Source organism: Acinonyx jubatus, chromosome D1, assembly GCF_027475565.1.
Source record: "Acinonyx jubatus isolate Ajub_Pintada_27869175 chromosome D1, VMU_Ajub_asm_v1.0, whole genome shotgun sequence".
Taxonomy (NCBI): Eukaryota; Metazoa; Chordata; class Mammalia; order Carnivora; family Felidae; genus Acinonyx; species Acinonyx jubatus.
The window spans coordinates 20,383,104-20,404,581 of NC_069390.1; the positions used below are offsets into that span (position 1 = coordinate 20,383,104).

General features: G+C 38.5%; 1 long non-coding RNA gene across 1 annotated transcript in view; it reads right to left on the reverse strand.

Moving 5' to 3' along the window:
* Nucleotides 1-358: 358 nt before the first annotated feature.
* Nucleotides 359-21,478, reverse strand: part of LOC113603494 (uncharacterized) — a 51,224-nt gene continuing 30,104 nt past the window's right edge. The window contains exons 3-4 of the long non-coding RNA XR_008290380.1: nt 1,653-1,806; nt 359-548 (exon numbers count right to left, since the gene is read on the reverse strand). This is a non-coding gene — a long non-coding RNA (uncharacterized LOC113603494). The remainder of the gene's footprint in view (nt 549-1,652; nt 1,807-21,478) is intronic.

The window sequence follows — 21,478 nt, forward strand, 5'->3', positions numbered from 1 at the left end:
GAATAAAGTGGAAGTGATGATTTCCAGCTATTGAGACAAGGTCATAAAAGGCATTGGGACAAAAAAAAAAAAAACAAAAACTACTGTTCTCAATCTAATCTTTAAAAACAAAATGATCCCACTTTTCACATATTCATGTTTTTTTCACCTCCTAAACCCTAAATTCCTTGAAATGATAGCCCTTGCCCAGATCTTCTGTGTATGCCTTAGAATCTAGCGCATAGGTTAACCTGGCTGACTAAGCCCTAAGTCAGAGTATATTTGATTGGCTATCATCTCCATATTTTTATGAGGCTCTTCTTGATTAGAAAAATAACTTCATTATTTGAAATAATTATTTTTTTTAATCATTGTGCAGAATTTTACCGGGCTAAAAATAGAGATCCGAAGAAGAATGGCAGAGAACTCCTATGGGATTCTGAAGGCTCCATCTCTAGATGTGACCATGTTCTGATCAGTTCGACATTGAAAGAATCATCCAGCTGGTTCATGGTAAGTCCATGAGCTTGGTGGTACTGATCATATGATCTGAATCTCAGTTTCTTTTCCTGTTATGTGTGAATGATAAAAATAGGGTTATCTCGAGGAAACAGTAAGATAATCTCTGTAGAGTCCTTACTTAATAAGTGTCAACAACTATTTTTATTTTTACCTTTCCCTTTTGTCCCATTTCCTCCACTAAAGGACATGTATTGACTTAGATGTTGCTTTAGACTTTTTTTAGTATTTCTTAACCATGGAAGACCTTTTGATACGTGGAGAGGGCCTTAAATATATGCTATGTAAGGAAGAAAAGAACAGGGATAAAGGTATTCATATCAGCCCTACATAAAATCTGAAACAATGCAACCAGGAAGATGATATTTAATGTATTTCAAAGCCATAGCCAGTGACTGGAACAGACCAAGATGATACCAAGAGAAGACATGATAACACATGGAGAGAAATTTCAGAGGAAAAAAAAAAATCTTGCCCAAGCTTCTTATTCATGCAAAGTTGTAATCCCCTGGTCACCAGCATCTCAGAGGGATACAAGTAAGCGTGCAGCATACTATAGAGATATTTGCATTTTTGTATGAACAATGTTTTGATGATGTCACTGGGAAATGTTAACTAATTGCATTTTTAATTAGTTTTAGGGTATAGAAGAATTAAAAGCGGTTATATTTAGAACTTATTTAATTAAAATGGAGAAACTGTATTTCACGTGCATAATATAGATAATCTCACTGGGTTCTACTCCTGGCTATACTACTGATTTAATTAATTGGAAGAACTGCAGCATATTAATGAGAAGAAAATAGAAACCATCGCCTTCTTCCTTTATTGTGATTGCAAGCCATTCCAGGTTCTGGATAAGTGGATAGTTGATATTGAAGGCAGGAAATGTTTATTATTCAGTGCAGCAGGCTGTGGTGACATTTCTTATCATTTCAGCATAACTGTGCTGGAGGGTCTGTAAATAGTGTTTGCCAAAGGCAATTTTACACATTCATAATATTCTTTGATGTCTGGGCTGGGCCCAACTGACAGAGCCCCCGAGGCTATCTTTCTCCTCCTCCTCCTGCAGGCTGAGAAACCAGTGTGTGGGTTTACAGAGAAACAAAACAAACTCAAGAAATTTCATTTAGTAATTTCTGAAATAAATTCACCTTAAGGAAGCCAACGCCTAGCAGAGAGTGGCCGTTTAATAAGTAGTTATTGAGTGAGGGGTGGTCCACTTGCATCCAGGTTATGGAGAATCATTTCAAGAGGGAAAATTTACCTGCAGGAAACATTCTGGGTAAATTTGATTTTGTGCTGCTTCTGCGTAGGAAAGAGAAGATGAGAAAATGTGAAACCCTCATTCTCAGCAATATGAATAATAGTTAATAATGAATTAACATTTATTGCATTCTTACTCTGTTCACCAGTTGAGGAAACTTTTGTACATTTACTCATTTATCATAGCAGTAGACTTATATAAGATTGATGAGAAAACTGAGTCACAGATTAGCCAAGAGCACACAGCTAGTAAGTAATAGCACATTAAAAAAATAAAACACTAGGGGCACCTGGGTGACTGAGTTGGTCAAGCATCCAACTCTTGGTTTTGGCTTAGGTCATGATCTCTTGGTTCCTGAGTCAAGCCCCACATAGGGCTCTGCCCTGACAGGGTAGAGCCCACTTGGGATTCTCTCTCCCTCTCTCTCTGGCCCTCCCCTGCTCCTGCTCTTTCACTCTCTCTCTCAAAATAAATAAATAAACTTTAAAAAAAAATTAAATAGGGCTCCTAGGTGTGTCAGTTGGTTAAGCTTCTGACTTTGGCTCAGGTCATGATCTTGCAGTTTGTGAGTTCCAGCCCCACGTGGGGCTCTGTGCTGACATCTCAGAGCCTGCTTCAGATTCTGTGCCTCTTTCTCTCTCTCCCCACCCCCTGCTCACATTCTGTCTCTCTCTCTCTCAAAAATAAAGATTTAATAGGGGCGCCTGGGTGGCTCAGTCGGTTGAGCGGCCGACTTCACCTCAGGTCATGATCTCACAGTCCGTGAGTTCGAGCCCCGCGTTGGGCTCTGTACTGACCGCTCAGAGCCTGGAGCCTGTTTCAGATTCTGTGTCTCCCTCTCTCTCTGCCCCTCCCCTGTTCATGCTCTGTCTCTCTCTGTCCCAAAAATAAATAAACGTTAAAAAAAAATAAAAAAAATAAAGATTTAATAAGTAAATAAATAAGACACTAGACATATTTCCTATCATTTACAATACCACTATTTGTTCAGGCTCTAAATAACCCTATCTACCACCTCTGACCCAGGAAGTACCCATAAAATTACCCTGTACATTTTCTTTCTAAAACATACAGTTTTCTGAAATTATTATACTTATATAATTATGTTTTTTGTTGTTTTTCCATTTATGTTTATTATTTGTCTCTATCAATTAGGATATAGGTGATTTGCATTCTCATCTTCTGCACTTATTTATTCCATATCCCTCTGCGAGTTTAATTTTTAAAAGTCTGACATCCATAATGAGATAATAGTTCTGCTTTTTTTTTTTTTTTTGAATGATGTCCAGTCTCTTCAACCTGGCACGCAAGGCAATCTGTCATGTGATACCTTTTTATCTTTTCAAACCTGCCTCCTTCTAGTGCAAAACATCCTTGCTGTCTCCCTGTTGATTAGTATATCCTCTGCCTCCTTCATCCATGGTGTGCACAGTCTTCTCTCTTTTGGCACCAACAGCCCTATTCCCACCTGCATGTTTGAACATAATTCTGCTTTCAAAGATGCAACCGTAGCCAAGCTCTCATTCCTGTTGATTTCATTAATATTCGTCACCATCTTCTCCCTGAGCCTGTGGTTCCAAATTTCTTTCCCTTCAGCCATCACTTTGTAGCTTCATGCCTTGTACTTTGGTAGTGCCACATGAGTAAATTTAAGTCTCAAACAAAATATCCTGTACCAGTTAGGTTTTTGCTCCACTGTATCTCTTGTAGTGTTGGACATAGACTATGTTACAAGTAAATAATAGACTGATAGCTACCTATACTGCTCATGCAGTCCATTGCTAGGTAATGAAAAATGACTATTCCAATTAATATAAAGGATGTTGTGCTGTCCTGTCTGGACTTCGCGTCAGGAATGATGATCTTTTTCTCCCAGCTGCTAAGAATGCAGTGGGAAGACAACTTTGACTACTGGCCCATTTCAGAGATTGCCTCTACTGAAGAGACCCCACCCTGCCTGATCCTCTGTGCCCCTTCCTGGGATGCCAATATCCATGACTGCTTTACATGGGAGTATAAAAGCCTGACACCATCGCTCCACTGAGAACAACTCTGAAGCATCATTCATGCTTCAGAGCTCCCCATAGAGTGACCTACAGCTACCACTGAGGCTGCATGGCAGCCCAAGTTCTTCTGTCAAATTCTGCTTCCTCCCCTTCTGCAGATTTTCCCAAGCCCACTCCTGAAAGAACTTCCTACATTTTAAACCTCTCAGAGTCCAGGGGGGCACATGGGTGGCTCAATTAGTTGAGCATCTGACTTTGGCTCAGGTTATGATCTCATAGTTTGAGTTCAAGCCCTACGCTCACAGAGCCCACTTCAGATCCTCTGTCCCCTGTCTCTGCCCCTCCCCTGTTTTCACTCTCAGAAAAAAAAAATTATATATATATATGCATACATATACATATATATATATATATATATATATATATATATATATATATATATATATATATAATGGCTCTTCAGAGTCTGTTTTGCAGAGAACCCAAGTAGTAATACTCACTAATCATACATTCCATGATGACACATTTTTTTTTTCTAATAAAGATTAGGGGATATAGATGAAAAGTAGTAAGAGAGAGAATCAAAAAAGACAGGGGGAATCAGTGAACTTCTCTTTGCATATCGTGGAGAGTTTCTGTTTCATTTTCCTTACTCATTGGATCGTTTGCCTTAGACAATTTTGCTCTGCTTTTTAAAAATTATTATCCCTATATGTGTATATGATGAACATTGTCTTTAGAAAATGATGCATAGGAATATATGAGAGGAAGAAAATTAAAAGGACAATTTAGGTTGAACTGCACAGTTGTGGTGAATGAAATGGGGACACAGTGCCAGGCCACTCAATCTCTAGCCTCAAGGAGAGCTGATTCTGTCTTTTATTTTGTCCAAGAAAAAGTAGGGAACATACTAGAATCGCCTGAGAATGCTCCCTTTATTTATGTATTTTCAAAAGCCCAAAGTTGAACACTCAGAATGCCCTAAAATAGGAAGAGTATGTCATTCCTTTATCTCAGACCCAAATACCAGCTGTTTAGAAGGCTCCAGCAGCATACATCGTCATGCATTTGCCCCCTCAGTGAAATCAGCTGTGTGCAGTCACTCTCACAGCCCCGACTAATTGGCTCCGTCCTGCCAATAAGGGCCTTTGCCAATGGTGCCACTCTTCAATTTTATAAACATTCAAAAATATTAAGTCAAGTTGGCCAGCTTCTTAGCAACCATCCCTGCAAAAATGAACACCTTTGATGGTGAGAACAAGCATTTCAACCCCTTGAAAATAAGAGTGAGGTGTTTTTTTTTTCCTACTCTCCCTCCCCAATGAATATTAAGCCTCTTTTTCTTGAAAAGAAAGAACAAATCAAGCACAGAATTTTCATTCCTCAACTTCATGTCAGTGACAATGGCGCATTGGTGTGTCTTTGGGGGCTGCCTTGATGCTTATTTTTTCCTTCTGAGCAAAACTGCATTAGACCAAAAAAAATGCCCCTGAGATTTAATTATCTTTCTATATTATTTTTCACTACAAAGACACTCTTTTATTGTGTTGCTATGTTGGAAAAAAAAAAGTCTTTAATAGATGCAATTTTTTTTCTAATGGTAAAGGCAGTATCACTTCAAAGATGGAGAGCTTGCCATTTTTGTGTTTGACAAAAGGAGCTTAGTGCTTTGAATAATTTCAAGGTGACATGAAAGTTGGTGGTCAAGATGGCTATAGAAAATAAAGGAGTCAGGAATTTGGGGTATTGTCCCTTCAGATGCCTCATGATTTTGCCTGTTTTTAGGTCTATAATGATTGCTGGTAACACAAACTGTATGTATTTAAGTTATTCAAAAGAGCTCTTTTCTATAAAAGTAATAAATTGTTTTCATGGACCTACAGGACAGGGATAACAATGGACATCAGAAAGAGATAGAAGCCAAGGACTGTAACATGACAGGGACCCGAGGAAATCCTCTTCTGGATCTTTGATCTCTGCTTCTCTTTGTACATCTGTTGTTGTTTTCATTTCTCTTTCTTACCAGGTTTCCCAGTGCACCTGGTGGGGTATAACTGCCATCAAACATGGCTAGGTTTATGATTTCACCACTCAGCCAGACTGATACTCTCCTATTCCTTCAGTTTTAAATTTTCAGGGAAGACTTTTGCTTGATCCAATCTAGAGTGTCTATTGTCTCCCTGCTGTCCAGAAATTATATCAGAGTCTGTCATGCTGGAAAATCATGGCTGGTCCCTTCTCAATCATGTGGATAAAGAGAAGGGGACATATTCAAACAAGTAACCAGGACAGTTACCTGAAAAGTAGCGGTTGTATTCGTATTACTGTTTGTAGCATGATGGTCAACTATGAATCTGAAAATAGGAAAGACATAGGAAGAAATGTTTGAGGCAAAGGATGATGGCTCAATTTTTTGGTTTGAGCAATATATGTTTGAATGTGGCATTAGCCTATCAGGGGAAGCATCTGGATACTTAATTGTTAATTAATTCACTTTGTGTTCCCCTGTTTATTCATTCGTGTATCTATTCACATGCTGGAAGTCCTTTTGTGTGTTTATTGAAGGGATACAGAATTAGAAGTGTATCGGAGCATTTACATAAGAAATACATCCAGAAAAAAACTCAAGGATAGTGGGTATGTTGGGCAGAGTATGCTGGCTACTAACGCAGACACATACGCACACACAGTCACAATGGCTCAACACAAAAACTCTTTATTAAAGATGGGGAGGCGTTTTCTTTATGCTGATACTTAGAGACTCAGGCTCCTTCTCATGAGTAGGCCATTCCTTAGACTGCCAGAATGTTCTGCTGGTCCTCTGCATCTGATCAGCTGATGAATGAAGACAGACAATGGGAGGATTTCATGAAAATCTTTAAGGACCAGACCTAGAAATGGCATGCTTTACCCCTTGCCGCATTCCTTAAATAGCTGGACCTAAGTCCTAAAGGGTCTTTGATATGGAATCACACAGGAAGAAAAAAGATGAGTTCTGCATTTAGTCCCTGAGCAAGGGAGTCTCCTGCTCTGGGCCAGGCCTTTTATTCTTCTTCTTCTTCTTTTTTAAATATTTGTTTATTTATTTTTGAGGCAGAGAGAATGAGCAAGGGGGGGGGGGGCGGCGTGGAGGGGTGGAGAGAGAGGGAAAGAGAATCCCAAGGAGGCTCTGCTCTGTCAGCACAGAGCCCAACATGGGTCTTGAACTCAAGAATTGTGAGATATGACCTGAGCCAAAACCAAGAGTCAGAGGCTTAACCAACTGAGCCACCCAAGTGCTCCTGGGCCAGGCCTTTTAGACAGATAGTCTCAGGATTTCCTCCAGTTGCACCACCCGCTCTGGGAAATGAGACTAAAGGGCCAAGATCCATGGGTGCCTGGGAAGTTGGCGTTCTCAGGAAACAAATCCTTGTAATTATTTCCAGGTGCAGCTTGGTTGCTCTTCTCTGAGTTCACCTTCCAAAGGTCCCATCTACACATCCTTAGGTGTCAGGCATAGCCAAGTACTGGCCATTTGTGAGGCATTTGGACAAAACTTGCATGAGCAGAAATGGGTGTGCATGATGCCTCTTGTAGTGCAGGATGAAGCTTGGGCCGGCTAGAAAGGGGGAGGCCATGGTAGAGGGATGAGGGCCTGGGCCTAGGTCTTCCCATGTGTTTCTAGCATGAAACTCTGAGGAATTCCAGAAGTCTAAATTCAAACCTACCTTTCCATGTTTTTATGAATGTACTTGATAATGCAGGAAGCTAGAATATATTTTACTTGGCAGGTGGTCAGCTTGGTTTATAACATTTAAACACTGAGATGTGTGGTATGTGGGCCTCCACTATGTTCTCGCCCCCAGCCTGGACAGTATTAAGGATGCTCCTTTGGTGAGCTGTGGCAGCCTCTGACACGGTGCACGACCAGGGTGATTTTATGCTCTGCTTTGTATGTTTCTCAAAGGAAGGAGAAACTTAAAATAGTTCACTTCTATTAGACAAAAATAAAAATTTAATTGCTGTGTTTCACCAAGTCTTATTCAATGGACCATTTCTGCCTGTATTACCCTAAGCACTAATAAACTCTAGAAAGTTACTAATAAACACTCTGGTTTCATTTTTTTTCCCCTCAACTCCTGGTATGTGCTGGACACTGCTATTAATGTGTTATCTCATTTTATTCTAACAGCTTTTTTAGTTATTATCCCTATTTGACAGATCAGGAAACATAAGCTGAGAAAGGACCTCACAGATTTAAAATTCAAATCAGGTTGGCTTTCATGAAAAGTTTGCCTTCTTGGGGTACTTGGGTGGCTCAGTTGGTTGAGCGCCCGACTTTGGCTCTGGTCATGATCTCACAGTCCGTGGGTTTGAGCCCCACGTTGGGCTGTATGCTGACAGCATGGAGTCTGTTTCAGATTCTGTGTCTCCCTCTCTCTCTGCCCCTCCCCTGCTCATTCTCTCTCTCTCTCTCTCTCTCTCTCTCAAAGATAAACATTAAAGAAAATGTTAAAAAAAAAAAAGTTTGCCTTCTTTCCAGCAATGGCACACAAATGTTTCAAATTAGAATGCATCGCAGGTATGAGAAAGGCCAGTCCCCTCCATGCCCATTTTTGATTCTTGGATCGTCTCTGTCACAGTCCAAAAATACTTGACCTGTCTGGATAGAGACACTTCCAGTGACATGTTTCTTTATATATTAATAATTAATTAAATAAACACTAGGACCATTAGCATAGTAAAGCAATTTTTATTTTTATTTTTTTTATTTTAATCTTTTTATTTATTTTTGAGAGAGAGAGAGACAGAGAGACAGAGCATGAGCAGGGGAGGGCCAAAGAGAGAGGGAGACACAGAATCTGAAGGAGGCTCCAGGCTCTAAGCTGTCAGCACAGAGCCAGATGCAGGGCTGGAACTTAGAAACCGTGAGATCATGACCTGAGCTTAAGTGGGCCACTTAACCAACTGAGCCATCCAGGTGTCCCTAAAGCAGTTTTTAACTTACAAGTTGGGATGCATTTATGTGTTTTTTTACAGTAAGAAAAAAAAATGCAGCTAAACCAATGGGACTTCTATGTAAATCACAGTTCATCTTATTTTTATTCCATGTAAAATTTTGAATATTCCAAGGCCAGTGGGTCATGCACATGAATGTCCATTTGGGAAAAATAACTGTGTTCAAAATTTAAAGATTTAAACTTGGTAAATTGTGTTTGTGTTTCTTTTGTTTTCCTGGGTGAGTAGAGAGATTGAGGAGACAGTTGGGTAGAACATGGAGATTTTTTTTTTCCACATGCAGCCTTAAACCAGTCCTCTCTGGAAACGGGTGTGTGTGTATATGTGTGTGTTTGTGTGTGTGTTGTTACTATAAGTAGCAGAATCTTTTAATTTATTATCCAGACTAGGACACTTTTGAGAATGAAATGGGGTGCTATTGATAATTATGCATAAACTGAAATAATCCCGGGAAAATGGAGTCCTGGTCCATCCTAGTCATAAATAAAAATGAATGGGCCAGGTTGCTTATTTACAGGACATTCTCAAGAAGCCCAAATAAAGGGAGACACACAGATGAATAGCTGGCAGAGACAGAAGGTGGAGTGAATGGGCACAAAGGAATGTTTGGAGATGATGGGATTGTTCTATATCTTGATTGTGATCATGTGTTCATAACTGTATGTACTTTTCAGAACTCACAGAACTATGCACCAAAAGGGGGATTTTACTCTCTGTATAATTATACCTCAGTTACAAAAAGATAGCAGAGTGGGGCAGCTGGGTGGCTTATTCGGATGAGCATCCGACTTCAGTTCAGGTCATGATCTCACAGTTTGTGAGTTCAAGCCCCACATTGGGCTGGCTTCTGTAGCCTGTCAGCACAGAGCCTGCTTTGGATCCTCTGTCCCCTCTCTCTGCCCCTTCCCTGCTTGCACTCTCTCATAAATAAACACTAAACAAAAAGTAGAGTTAAGAGATCCTATAAAAAGAATGGCAGAAACCTGAATTTAGAAAGATCCTTTCTTTTTTACTTTTGACTATAAAATGAAAAAGAAAAAGAGCATATGCCCTCTCAAGAAGAAACAAAATAAATGTAATAGTTATAAGCTCTGCTTTATGGCAAAGTTAAAGAATTAGCACCACTCAAATCATTCTACAAGAGTAAAATCTGAAAAAAACAAAAACAAAAAACAAAAGAGGTTTCTTCCTCTATGACCACACACCACCACGTGGTGGCCAGGGGACATCATGGACTAACAGTCACCCTTGCGCTGTTGTACTCTGTGATGGGACAGAAGTGAGGTGGTCCTAGAGAGATAGGACCAAGGCATATCTGAGAAATGTGGCAGGTGGATATGGTGACACTCAAGAATAAATAGTGGGAAGGAGTGCTCAGTGAACTATCTGGACAATTCTGATTTGTCCATGAGACATCCCCTGAGTAAAAGCGTGAATAGTTGGGAGGACTGTTTTTACAGATGACGAAGGAAGCAGGATAAGAGTAGTTCAACACAGGCTCTTTGCATTAACGTGAAGGTATTGATATCCACAGATGGGTGAAGTCAGCAATGCTTGACTTCTGTAACACAGTATGTCAGGGAAGAGCATTTTAATTGTAGGACATCTTTCTAATAGCAGATATCATTTTCATGTTGGCAATAACACCACTACTCAATTTAAATAACAATAAGCTCCCTGATCCTTAAAAGAATGCTGTGTGTAATTAGCATTAGTTCAATTGTGACCCACAATTGCTTTATGCTATATTTTGTCCTATTTTTCTACTTCAAAAGAACCATGTCATGAATTTTCCTGTGGTGCACTGAGATCTCTGAGACCCATTACAGCTCTAAAGTTCGAAGATGCTACAACTGAATTTGTATTTAAAAGTCCAAACCAACTTGGTGCCACCTACTGACATTAATGGAAGGCAACACACGTGGTATTAGAAGAGCTTTAAGTTCTAGCCCTACCTCTTACTATGGGAACTTAAGCCCCATTTCCACGTGTGGAAATCCCTGGTATTTGCTTACTCTCCACATCTATTTTTTTAAAAAGAGGAAATCCCTGGTATTTTCCTACATGCATAGGGGTGTTGTAGAGATAAAATGCAGAGATGAAATACTTATACTAGCCTTGGGTACATGGTGGATATTCAGTTGGTGTTGACTATATGGTGTAAGGCCAGAAATAAAGATTCAGTATTATATGTGGCCTTGATATCTGAAACCACGAGGGTATGTATGACTAATCAACTGCTGTTGATCACATCTTTCCAGCTTTAGGTGTTGGGTGTGTGGTAAAGAAGAGGCAGTCAAATCAAACTTGTTACGGTTAAGTAACTGTACAGACTACAACAGGATACTGATCAATACAACTCCCTCTGGACTTGTGCTTCAAAACTTTACACTTTGATGATTTAGATTTCTACCTAAGAGGTTAGCTAAACATTATGGTTTACACGGAACTGTTTACGCCATAAGAACAAACTTTAACAGATTCACTGTGGGATACATTAGTCATTCCCAAAGATTATTTTGGGGAGCCTAACATACAGCTGCAGCTTCTTCCTAAATTTTGAGGACTTTGGGAATATTTATGAGGATTTTAGTAAGTTTATAGAAACTACTTAGGGATTTTTGCACATCCACTACCCAGACGAAACTGAGTGGAGATTGAAACGATAATCGCTGGAGATCAATAAAGATGGGGGAGACTGCTGTGCCCCCAATGACTTACACAAAATCCAGATATCCCCAAGCCACATCAGCTATGAGTGCTAATAATGTTCTGTACTCACACACATAAATCATTGTACACTGTTGTGGCCCCCACCTGATTAACTCAGGTCCATCACAAAATCCCCAGTGAATTGATGGCTTAAGGATTCTCTGGGATTATGTGACATGATTTTATCCTTCTCTGCTATCATTTCGTAACTTTTCTTGGCCATTTAATATGTGATTGCTGCCACTGCTATTTCTGTCATTTTTTGCCTTGTTAATGCAAATTTCAAGGTTAGTAACTTCCAGTGTTTCAAACCCTTATTGTATGGATTTGAAACAGCCCTCCTTTCCCTTCTTTCTCTGGTGAAGTCCTACTAACTTGTGCAGGAAGACAATTTTGTTTTTTCCTCCCCCTCACTTTTTGCTTGTGTCCATCAGGCAAAAAGCACCTCAGCAGCTCTCTGAGGCCCTTCCGACCACAGGTCTGGGCACCATCATGCTCTGCCCTTCGTTGTTTCTCCTTTCTTGGCAAGAATTGATAGTCATTTTCTTGTCACACTGACAAAAGTGTCCTAAGAAAACCAAATCCTCGATGTCAATCTATGCATTTTACCAAATACACACAGACATGTCTAAAATTTCAATTAGTCTCAGGCCAGGATCTTTAATTTATAAGATTGGGGTGGGGAAGAGAGAGAGAGCTCTGCAGCCTATGTGTTCATTCCAATATTCATTTCATTCATTCATTCATTCATTCCATCAGTAAATACATATTGAGACCCTTCTTTGTAAGTTCTTTGTTAGGCACTAGAACATATTGGTAAACACAAATAGATCCCTATGTAATTTATGGTCCAGGGCAGTGGTTCTGGAATGAACCAGTGAATGGCTGCAACAGGGTCAAGTAAAGCATTGGCCAAAAATGTGTATTTCTGGACCAATCCCTGACATACTGAATAAAAATCTCTCTCGTATGGGCAGGACAGGATCTGGGAAGTAGGGTTTCCTTATTGAAAACAGAAGACTAATTAGAAAAATATCACAATTAGAATAGTTATGGAGCTCTTGGACAGAAAAGCTAAGAAGATTAGAATAAATAGCAGAAGTGAGGAGTTAGTTAAAGAGGAGATTTGAATCAGCCAAGCATGTTAACCACAGGAGGCTAATGAATAAATGGGGTCCTTCAGAAATTTCCCAGCAGAATCTGAGATATTCACTGATCTCAAGGTGGAGCAGGCCTTGCTGAGGCTTGGCAGTTTTAGTCCAATAATCTGGTGCCTGCATCCTAAGAAGTGGGCTTTGGGAAGAGGTCTTGAGATCAGGCTTGTTAAAGCACAGAGCATCGCCTGCCATAGTGACTCTATCAGATCTATGACCTTCCTGTTTAGGCCAAAGGAAGGAATAGAAGTTCTAGGGAATGTATTCTGAGAGCCATCACTGATGCTTCTCCCCTCACCAGCTTGCAGCCCTGGCTGCCTCTCAGGCAGGACACCTGACTGATTTTTCTATCACTTTTTAATAGTTAATCCCCACCTTGTCAGTTAAAATATTTCAGTAACTCCCTTAGGCCAGATAAATCCAACTAAGTTTAAATTAGATGCCTCAGCAACATCAGTCATTGAAAAAGCTTCCAGATAGAGTAAGCCACACCATCTCCCTCATTATAGACAGTGGGTCTTGAATGAAACCCCTTAATGGGCCTTCATCATGGCTCTGGGGCAGAATGGGATACATTTGTATTACACTTCAGTCAGGATTTTTTTGATAACCCTTGGGAAGGATACATTTTACATTAACATGAAGCCTCAACATTTCTCAACACAGCTGTAAAATTCTGCTTTTAGCAGAATGCTGTTAGCAATGCAGAAATCTGATCATGTCACGCCTCTGCTAAAACACTTTCAAGGACTCTCACCACCTACTGAATTGTGTCCTACCTCCTCTGGCTAGAATAGAAAACCTACTGTAATTTAGTAAGACACTACTTTGCCAGTGTCACCTCCCCTTCACACTCCAAGCACTTTTACACCTGCAGCCAAACAGCTCCGTGTACTACTTTCGAGGACCTGCTTTCCTGAATCCTCTTCCCTGCTGGGCTTCAGTCTGCCTTCTGTTCTTCCAATTCTGTTTACCCACCCTTCCGAATCTTTTTCAAGTACCAGCTTCTCCATTTTGCCTTTCCATACCTGAATGTCTCCAACCTACAAATTCTCATAATATCCTTTACTTCCATTATCTGATCGTAAGTACACAAATTGCAATTCAACAAAGCCTTCCTTCTTGATCCTGATCATATTCATCTTTGTATCGATCAGCTGTGTCTAGATCAATGCCTTTCATTTACTGTCTTCTCAATAATACACTCTCATTTCATTGGATATAATTTGCCTTGTTCTTGCCTTTTTTGTCTCTTTCATATAGTGACTATTAAGTCCACTTGAGGTCCAATGAGAAAAGTGATCTTCAAACAAACGCCAAACCCTACTGTAAACTTTAGGGGAATAAAGTTTGCTTTTGGCTAGGAGGATTAGAGAATATTTGTAAAGCACTTGGGAAGGGAAAATCTCTATGCTCCTGTTAATTGCTGTTATTATTAGTGATTTCCAAGTTGCAGGAAGTCTTAGAGGCTTAACTAACACTCACAAGGGAGTCTGCATGGTGCACTCACAAATTTAGCTCGTGGGAACTGGTGAGGAAGTTTTAAATGGCAGAGTCTCCTTGAGTTTTGAGCTTAACCCTAAGGATAATGAATTTCCATTGTGGAAACCTGGTCAATGGCAGTGGCATCTGCTTTGAGGAAGAGGAAAACTTGTTATTACTAGTTCCTATCTGGGCTCAATTTTTGCTTGCTTTCACAAAAATTAAAGCATTTAACTATGCTTTATGTTAGTGGATTTTTCTGTTTCCAAGTTTAACCACCTTTTGGTGCTTAATAGACACTTTATGTTTGCTAAAGCCAGCTTTCAAAATGCATGATGATAAATGCATGATGCGAAAATTTTACCTCTACCTTGAGACCTATTTGTAAGTGGCATCGGGGGGCCATTTTCTGAAATTGTGCAGTGAGTGTTGATTTGCAAACTGCATAGCCTCCCTTCCAAGAGAGTCAGTGCTAAAAAAGGGTTGAAGGCCCTTATTTATCTTCTACAAAGATAGTTAAACAGTAGGCATCAAGATGTAGAAAATGAGACTGGAGTGAACCATGAAAACGTACTTTCAATTCCTTTAGTCTAACTCAGGAGATTTCAACAGTTGAAAACATAGTAATAATTTTTCTCAAAATATAATTTCTGTCAGCATCTATTTTGCAGAAACTTAAGAGTGTACACAAGTAAAATCATAACACTTTGGGGACAACGGGAATCCAAACAGTGGAAAAAGTTATAAAGAAATTCATATGTACACTTGTATGAGTGCCTGCATCCAAAATATTTTTGTAATTATTTTTAATTTTGTTTAAGGGTGGAGAATTTTAAGTAGGCTCTATGTGCAGCGTAGAGACCAATGTGGGGTTCAGTCCCACAACCCTGGAATCACGACCTGAGTCAAAACCAAGTGTCGGACACTCAACTGAGCCACACAGGTGCCCCTAAAATACTTTGGTTTGTGATTAAACAGGGCCCAAAAATATATTTTTTATAATTAGGACTTTTTTTTATAGTAAATGTGTCTAGAATATTAGGTAATTATGAATCTCTTTAAGCAGAAATTTCCCCTTCCCAATTTCTAAAACTGTATCAATTTTTATAGAGTACATTGTACTTAAAGTACAAAAATACATTTCAGATGAGAGCAAATTTAATAAGCTGCATTTTACATTTAAAGAGCTCAACCTAAATTAGTTTGTATATTAACTTATGTATTTAATTATGTTAATTCATTAACTTATTTAACAAACACACTGTAAACAATGTGCTGGGTACTCAGATTGCCAAAAGAAAGAAAAAACGTACTATATCTTGACCTCAAAGGATTCATCCTATCTCTAATCTTAAATCCAACCCTTACTCTACACATACCCTATCACACACAAACTGTTAAGTCACATGTCACCACAATAATGTTCATGGTAGAAGGAAAAATGCGATATAAAATGACACAAAGGAATGAATGCCTTATGGGAGTTTGTATATTATCTACTAAAACAGTGGAGGAGTCCAAAGTGGAGTGAGCCAGCCACAGAGGTGCTGAAGACAATTCATTGAGATAATAACTAAAGCAGAATAAAGAATATCTATTTACATTTATTTTTATCTTGTATTTATTTTATGTATGTGATTTCTGATGTGCACATTTTATGTGATACAGAAATATATAATTTATAAGTAAATAGACATAGTCTGAGAGTGTTTGTTCTTTTTGTCTTTGACTTACAGTATGCACAATATAAAAATTCCAGGCTACTTGGAATTGTCAAGCCACTGGATGATTTTAAGATGGCAAGAATATAGACTGGCTTATACTTGGTGACCATGAGGAGAGTAAATGCAGGGAACTGAAAAACGGACAAAGATGTAGCTGAAAGATGATACATTTCTGAGCTGAAGTAGAAGATTGACATGAAATGCGTTGGGGAGAATGAATGAGTAGGAATTACCCTAATATGAGGCATGAGGGAAGAAGATGTCTGGAGAGACTCTGCCTCCCAGTTTCAAAGTTGGGTGCTAGCATAAATGATACATCATTAATGGAGATACTTAATACAAGAAAGGATTGGAGCTGACTTAAAATAAGAAGAAGCAGGAGTTCAGATTAGCATTTGAGTTGGAGATGTGTGGGGGACATCTTTCTAAGTAGAAATGTTCAGGTAGCAGCTGAATAATTAGGTATTTTACTGAAGAGGGACCAGATGGTGACCAGATTTATGAATGCTTTTAAACATAGATGCTAGTAGAGTTGTTTATCTTTTATAGGAGGAGGCCAATTTTAGATTTCTTGGAAGTACTTAAAACCTTTTGCATGGATAGAATAAATAGTTCCATAGTATCATTTCTTCGTGCCAGAAGTTAGTTTTTTTTTTTTTTTCTGAAACAAATTATTTGTTGTATAGGCCTATATGCTGTTTTAAAATCTTAAAGGTAGGAATCTTGGGGTATACACATTTGAAAGAATGAACAAGATGGCCTAGCCATTAGGATGGCTGCAGCAATCCAAACAGAGCCAAATATAATTGTAAGATTACAGCCAGGCCCAGGGATAGAATAGCATTATGAAGGGTCTGCATTGAACTCGGATCATGATAAAGATTTAAGGCCAAGAAAAATCTGAGAGATATATCTAAACAAGGAGAGAAAAGGGACAGGCTTTCAACTTACGTGTCCTGTCCTCTCTGTACTGCCCACAGTTTGCTATGGCATGGGTTTTGATTACTGTTGATGTAATGAAAGCTGAAAGAATTACACACAGGAGAAAATGACATAATACCAAACGAGAAGCCAGTTTGTTGTGAACATTATTAATTGATGATCATTGGATTTTGAATCACAGAGTCATGTCTGTTACATCCTTCCCCTCTTGTAACTAAATGTTACATTGAGGGAGTGCTATAGCAGATTCCAGTAGCTATTAAAAAGTTTTTCAAACAATTAATCTCCCAGGGCTGATGAGTATCAGTGTATTTGTATGGCACATCCTGGGCCTGTGTGTATGCATGTATGTGTCTGTACTGGTAAACATTTTGAGAATGCGTAAATATGTGTGTGTTTGTGTGTGTGTGTGTATACATATGTGTGTACACATATTTTAATGGGATCACACAAATTTAAACTAACAAGTAGAATTTAAACTAACAAGTAGTCGTAATGTATCGTTCGCCAATTTTTTCAATATATTTCTCATTTTTATTTTTATTTATTTTTTTAACGTTTATTTATTTTTGAGACAGAGAGACAGAGCATGAACAGGGGAGGGGCAGAGAGAGAGGGAGACACAGAATCTGAAACAGGCTCCAGGCTCTGAGCAGTCAGCACAGAGCCCGACGCGGGGCTCCAACTCACGGACCATGAGATCATGACCTGAGCCGAAGTCAGATGCTTAACCGACCAAGCCACCCAGGCGCCCCTATATTTCTCATTTTTAAAAGGTGCATAGTATTCTACACTAAGGGTATTATAATTTGCAAAACAGAGGCCCTTTATGTATGTCTCCAGTTCATTCACTATGATAAACAATGTTTTAGTGACCCAAGGGGTAGTGTTAAAATTATAACTTCCCAAGAGGTAAAGTCTATTATATGAAAATACTTATTTAAATTTATAACCATCAACATAAAACACTTCTAGTATGAGAGGAATACACATACTAAAATCATCTGGGGGAAGAGAATATTATAACTGCCATCTCATGTTCATTCTGAGCAGGCAGAATCACCTGAAAATTTTATATTTTATTTACAAAATGTGTATGTGCATAAGCATGTGTCTATGGGTGTATGTATGTCTATGTGCCAATAATTGGATTTGTAGAAGTCAAATACATGGATGCATGTCTGATATGACTACTAAGCCTTAATTACCCAGAACTATGAGTTGGGGTAAGATACAATCATGTTGTCTGAACAACACCTAAGCTCAAGAAACTTAAGTTTGGAAAACACTTGATATTTTTCAGATGTTTTCTTTGCTGCCATTAACAACTAAACAAACTATCTTAAGCTATAAATATAGACTATAGACTTTAGAAATGACTTTTAGTGAGAGCCAGATTCTGATATTTAAGTAATGTTATCAGGCTTTGATTTTCTTTTAGTTTTCATCTCAGGGAGACTTTCCTTGTGAGGGATGCAGGCTTGGTTGCAAGTATTCTTTGGAAAAGTGAGTGGTGGTGAACTGTATTATATTCAGAAATAAAGAAGAACATTCTTTTTGCCAACATTGTAGAAAAATCCCATAATTGAGCCCCATAGCTTGAGTGTGGGTCACTGATCTATCATTGCACCAACTTTGTGGCCACAGACGGGCCAGGTATCAGTCTCTGAGATATACAGAGAAGGATACAATTTGGCCAAACACATCTGTATTGTAAAGCACAGATTTATGACTGGTAGTCTACTAGATGTTCTAAAAGATCTCAAGATGTGTATTATATCTTCTCTGTCTTAGAAGAATTCAACACCTAGTAAAGAAAGTAACAACTCAGACATGTACTGGTAAATTTGATATTATCTATCCCTTCTATTTCAAGAAACTTCTAACTAGTACACATCATATAATCTGCAAATTAAACCATATAACTCTGTCAAAATACTTTATCAAATTATTATTATAAAAAATAAAATGGCATTCAACAGTAAAGTGTTTTTATAATAAGTTCATGCATTTTGTTTTCTAGATTAAAAAAATTATGTTTATTTTTTGAGAGAGAGAGCGGGACAGAGTGTGAGTAGGGGAGGGGCAGAGAAAGAGGGAGACACAGAATCTGAAGCAGCCTCCAGGCTCTGAGTTGTCAGCGCAGAGCCCGACACGGGGCTCGAACTCATGAACCATGAGCCAAAGTCGGCTGCTTAACCAACTGAGCCAACCAGGCACCCCTGTTTTCTAGATTAATCATTACTACATTTCTGTAAACTTCTCCAAAGGAAATTTATCCCAAATATCTAATATTGTTTATTTATCCAGAAGAAAATACAAACTTTAAAAAGTCTATTTTTTTTTTGGAGGATGTAAAAATAACACTGCAATGAGATACTTGAGTCAAAGCTGTGATCATGCACAGAGAACCATGTTATAGTTTATTCTTCATGGTGAGGCCATATGTTCTGACTTTACTAAGAGTTACAAGTTATAACTCATTCTTGAGGCCAAATGCACGCAGTTACTTGGAAAGCCAAATGGAACTTGGTTGCTTATCCTATCAACTTTTCCATCAGTTAAGGTCTTGGCTTAGGACGTTTTACTGATGATGCAAGAAGAATGTAGCATGGTTTGTCAGCAACTGGAATGAATGGAAATGATGTTTTGTCTATCATCAGAGTTTTTGTACTGAGAGGATTAAAGCTTCTAAATTGACCCATATGAAATTTCCCTTTTTTAAGCTCAAAACTGCCAAATATTGGGGCACCTGGGTGGCTCAGTCAGTTAAGCATCTGACTTCAGCTCAGGTCATGATCTCATAGTTTGTGGGTTCAAGCCCTGCGTCGGGATCTGTGCTGACAGCTCAGAGCCTGGAGCCTGCTTCAGATTTGCCTCTCTCTGACCCTCCCCCTCTCAAAAATAAACATTAAAAAAAATTTTGAATGCCAAATATCAACATATGATTCCATCTAATATGTACATGAATAGAGAGGACATGGTAAAAAATAGATTCAACTCATTTCCCCTTTGTTGTTTATATTTCTGTGTAGGTTAGCCAACCCTTCACTGATAGTTCAAGCACAGCTATAGTATCACAAATATTTAATTAGTGTGGCCTAAATTAATGAGATTGAGGTTCTGCTGTATTGCCTTGTTAAACTCACATACATTGACTTCTTACGGGAGGGGAGCCTCACACAAGTATTTCTCCACCTCCACCCAGTACTCCAAATTCAAATAATACTGGCTTTAGCATCTCATCATGGGAAATTGACATAATTAAGCACTCTTCAAAGAAAAATAGACTCTGCTGCCTCTAATGCTATTAAATATTTACTATGCACATCATTGCAGTAAATTTCCTGACAGAAAGTGATTCTACCAAAGTAGATCAAATGAGAACATCACATCGCCTTGTAGCAACTGTATCCAGCTTTATAAATTATTAAACAATATATATCTATATGCATAAAATATAAATGTGGTAGCCGCATAGCGTGAGGCTGAAGAGTCTATAAAAGTATGTCTGGAATATGTTTCCCGGTACACCCAATTCTTAGTTCAGTCATGAGGCTTACTATGCTTATGTCTGTAGGCAGGGATTCCCTCATACTGAATGTTGGCCCCACGCTGCAATTAGAATCAAAGAGAAAATAGTAACAATTGTAATAGTGCAGTTCCTTGTGAAAAAAAATAGGAACAAAGGAATGAAAAAAAGCTTACTGAATTAGAAAACCCACCCAAGTTATGTCGGGTCCAAAATTGGCCTTTTCTGATGTGAAAATCAAATAGGCACAGAAGAGAAAAATATCTGGCTGATGTGTGTTAATATGTTTTCACACTGTCCAGAAAGACTGGGGTCATCAGGAAGACAGACCTAATGAAAATGGCAAAGCTATCTTTTGTTACAGTGCCATTAAATTGTAACCTTTGAGTGTCTCTGGCTTCCAGATGGGAGAACAGAGGTGCTAGACATTTTTCACAGTGACTTGATTAAAACAATAATTTGAAAAACCTAAGACATTTGGTAAAGACTAAAAGGAGAATTTGTAGTTAGTTTGAACACCTATAAACTATATTCTAATTACTTAACTGGATAAATATTACCCCAGCCATTCTCAAAGAAAACATACTGGTTATAAAGTTAATTAGTCACTGGCATCACATTTCAAAAAGAATCTCTTCAAAGCACCAGATAAATACAAACAGACGTGGAAGGGAGAATTGAAATATGATTATTGACCAAACATGAACTGGATACAATCATAGTGCTTGCCTGCCTTACAATTTTTCATCAGCAAGAGGAATTTGAAGTAAGTAATAATACAATCACTTTCTAAATGAGCAACTGAGGTTTATACAGGGAGAATATTTCAGGCCTTGAATTCAAATTCAGATCTGATTCAAAGATTCATGCTCTCATTCATACATAACGTTGCTTCTCTAAAAATAAATTGAGACAGAATATAATTAAGTGACAAAATGGTGTATTGCAGAGTTCAGATAGAGAGATACAAAAATAAAATAATAAAAGCAGGAGTTTGTAGGATTTTTTTCCAAGAGATCTCTTACTAGGATATACCATACCTTTCTTTTCCATACTATCAGCTCTATTATGTGAAGCAGGCAGAATTAGAGGTAAAACCGAGTCAATAAAGTCAAGATACTCTGTTTCATTTGTTTATTGTTTCATTTTGTTTGTTTTTTTTT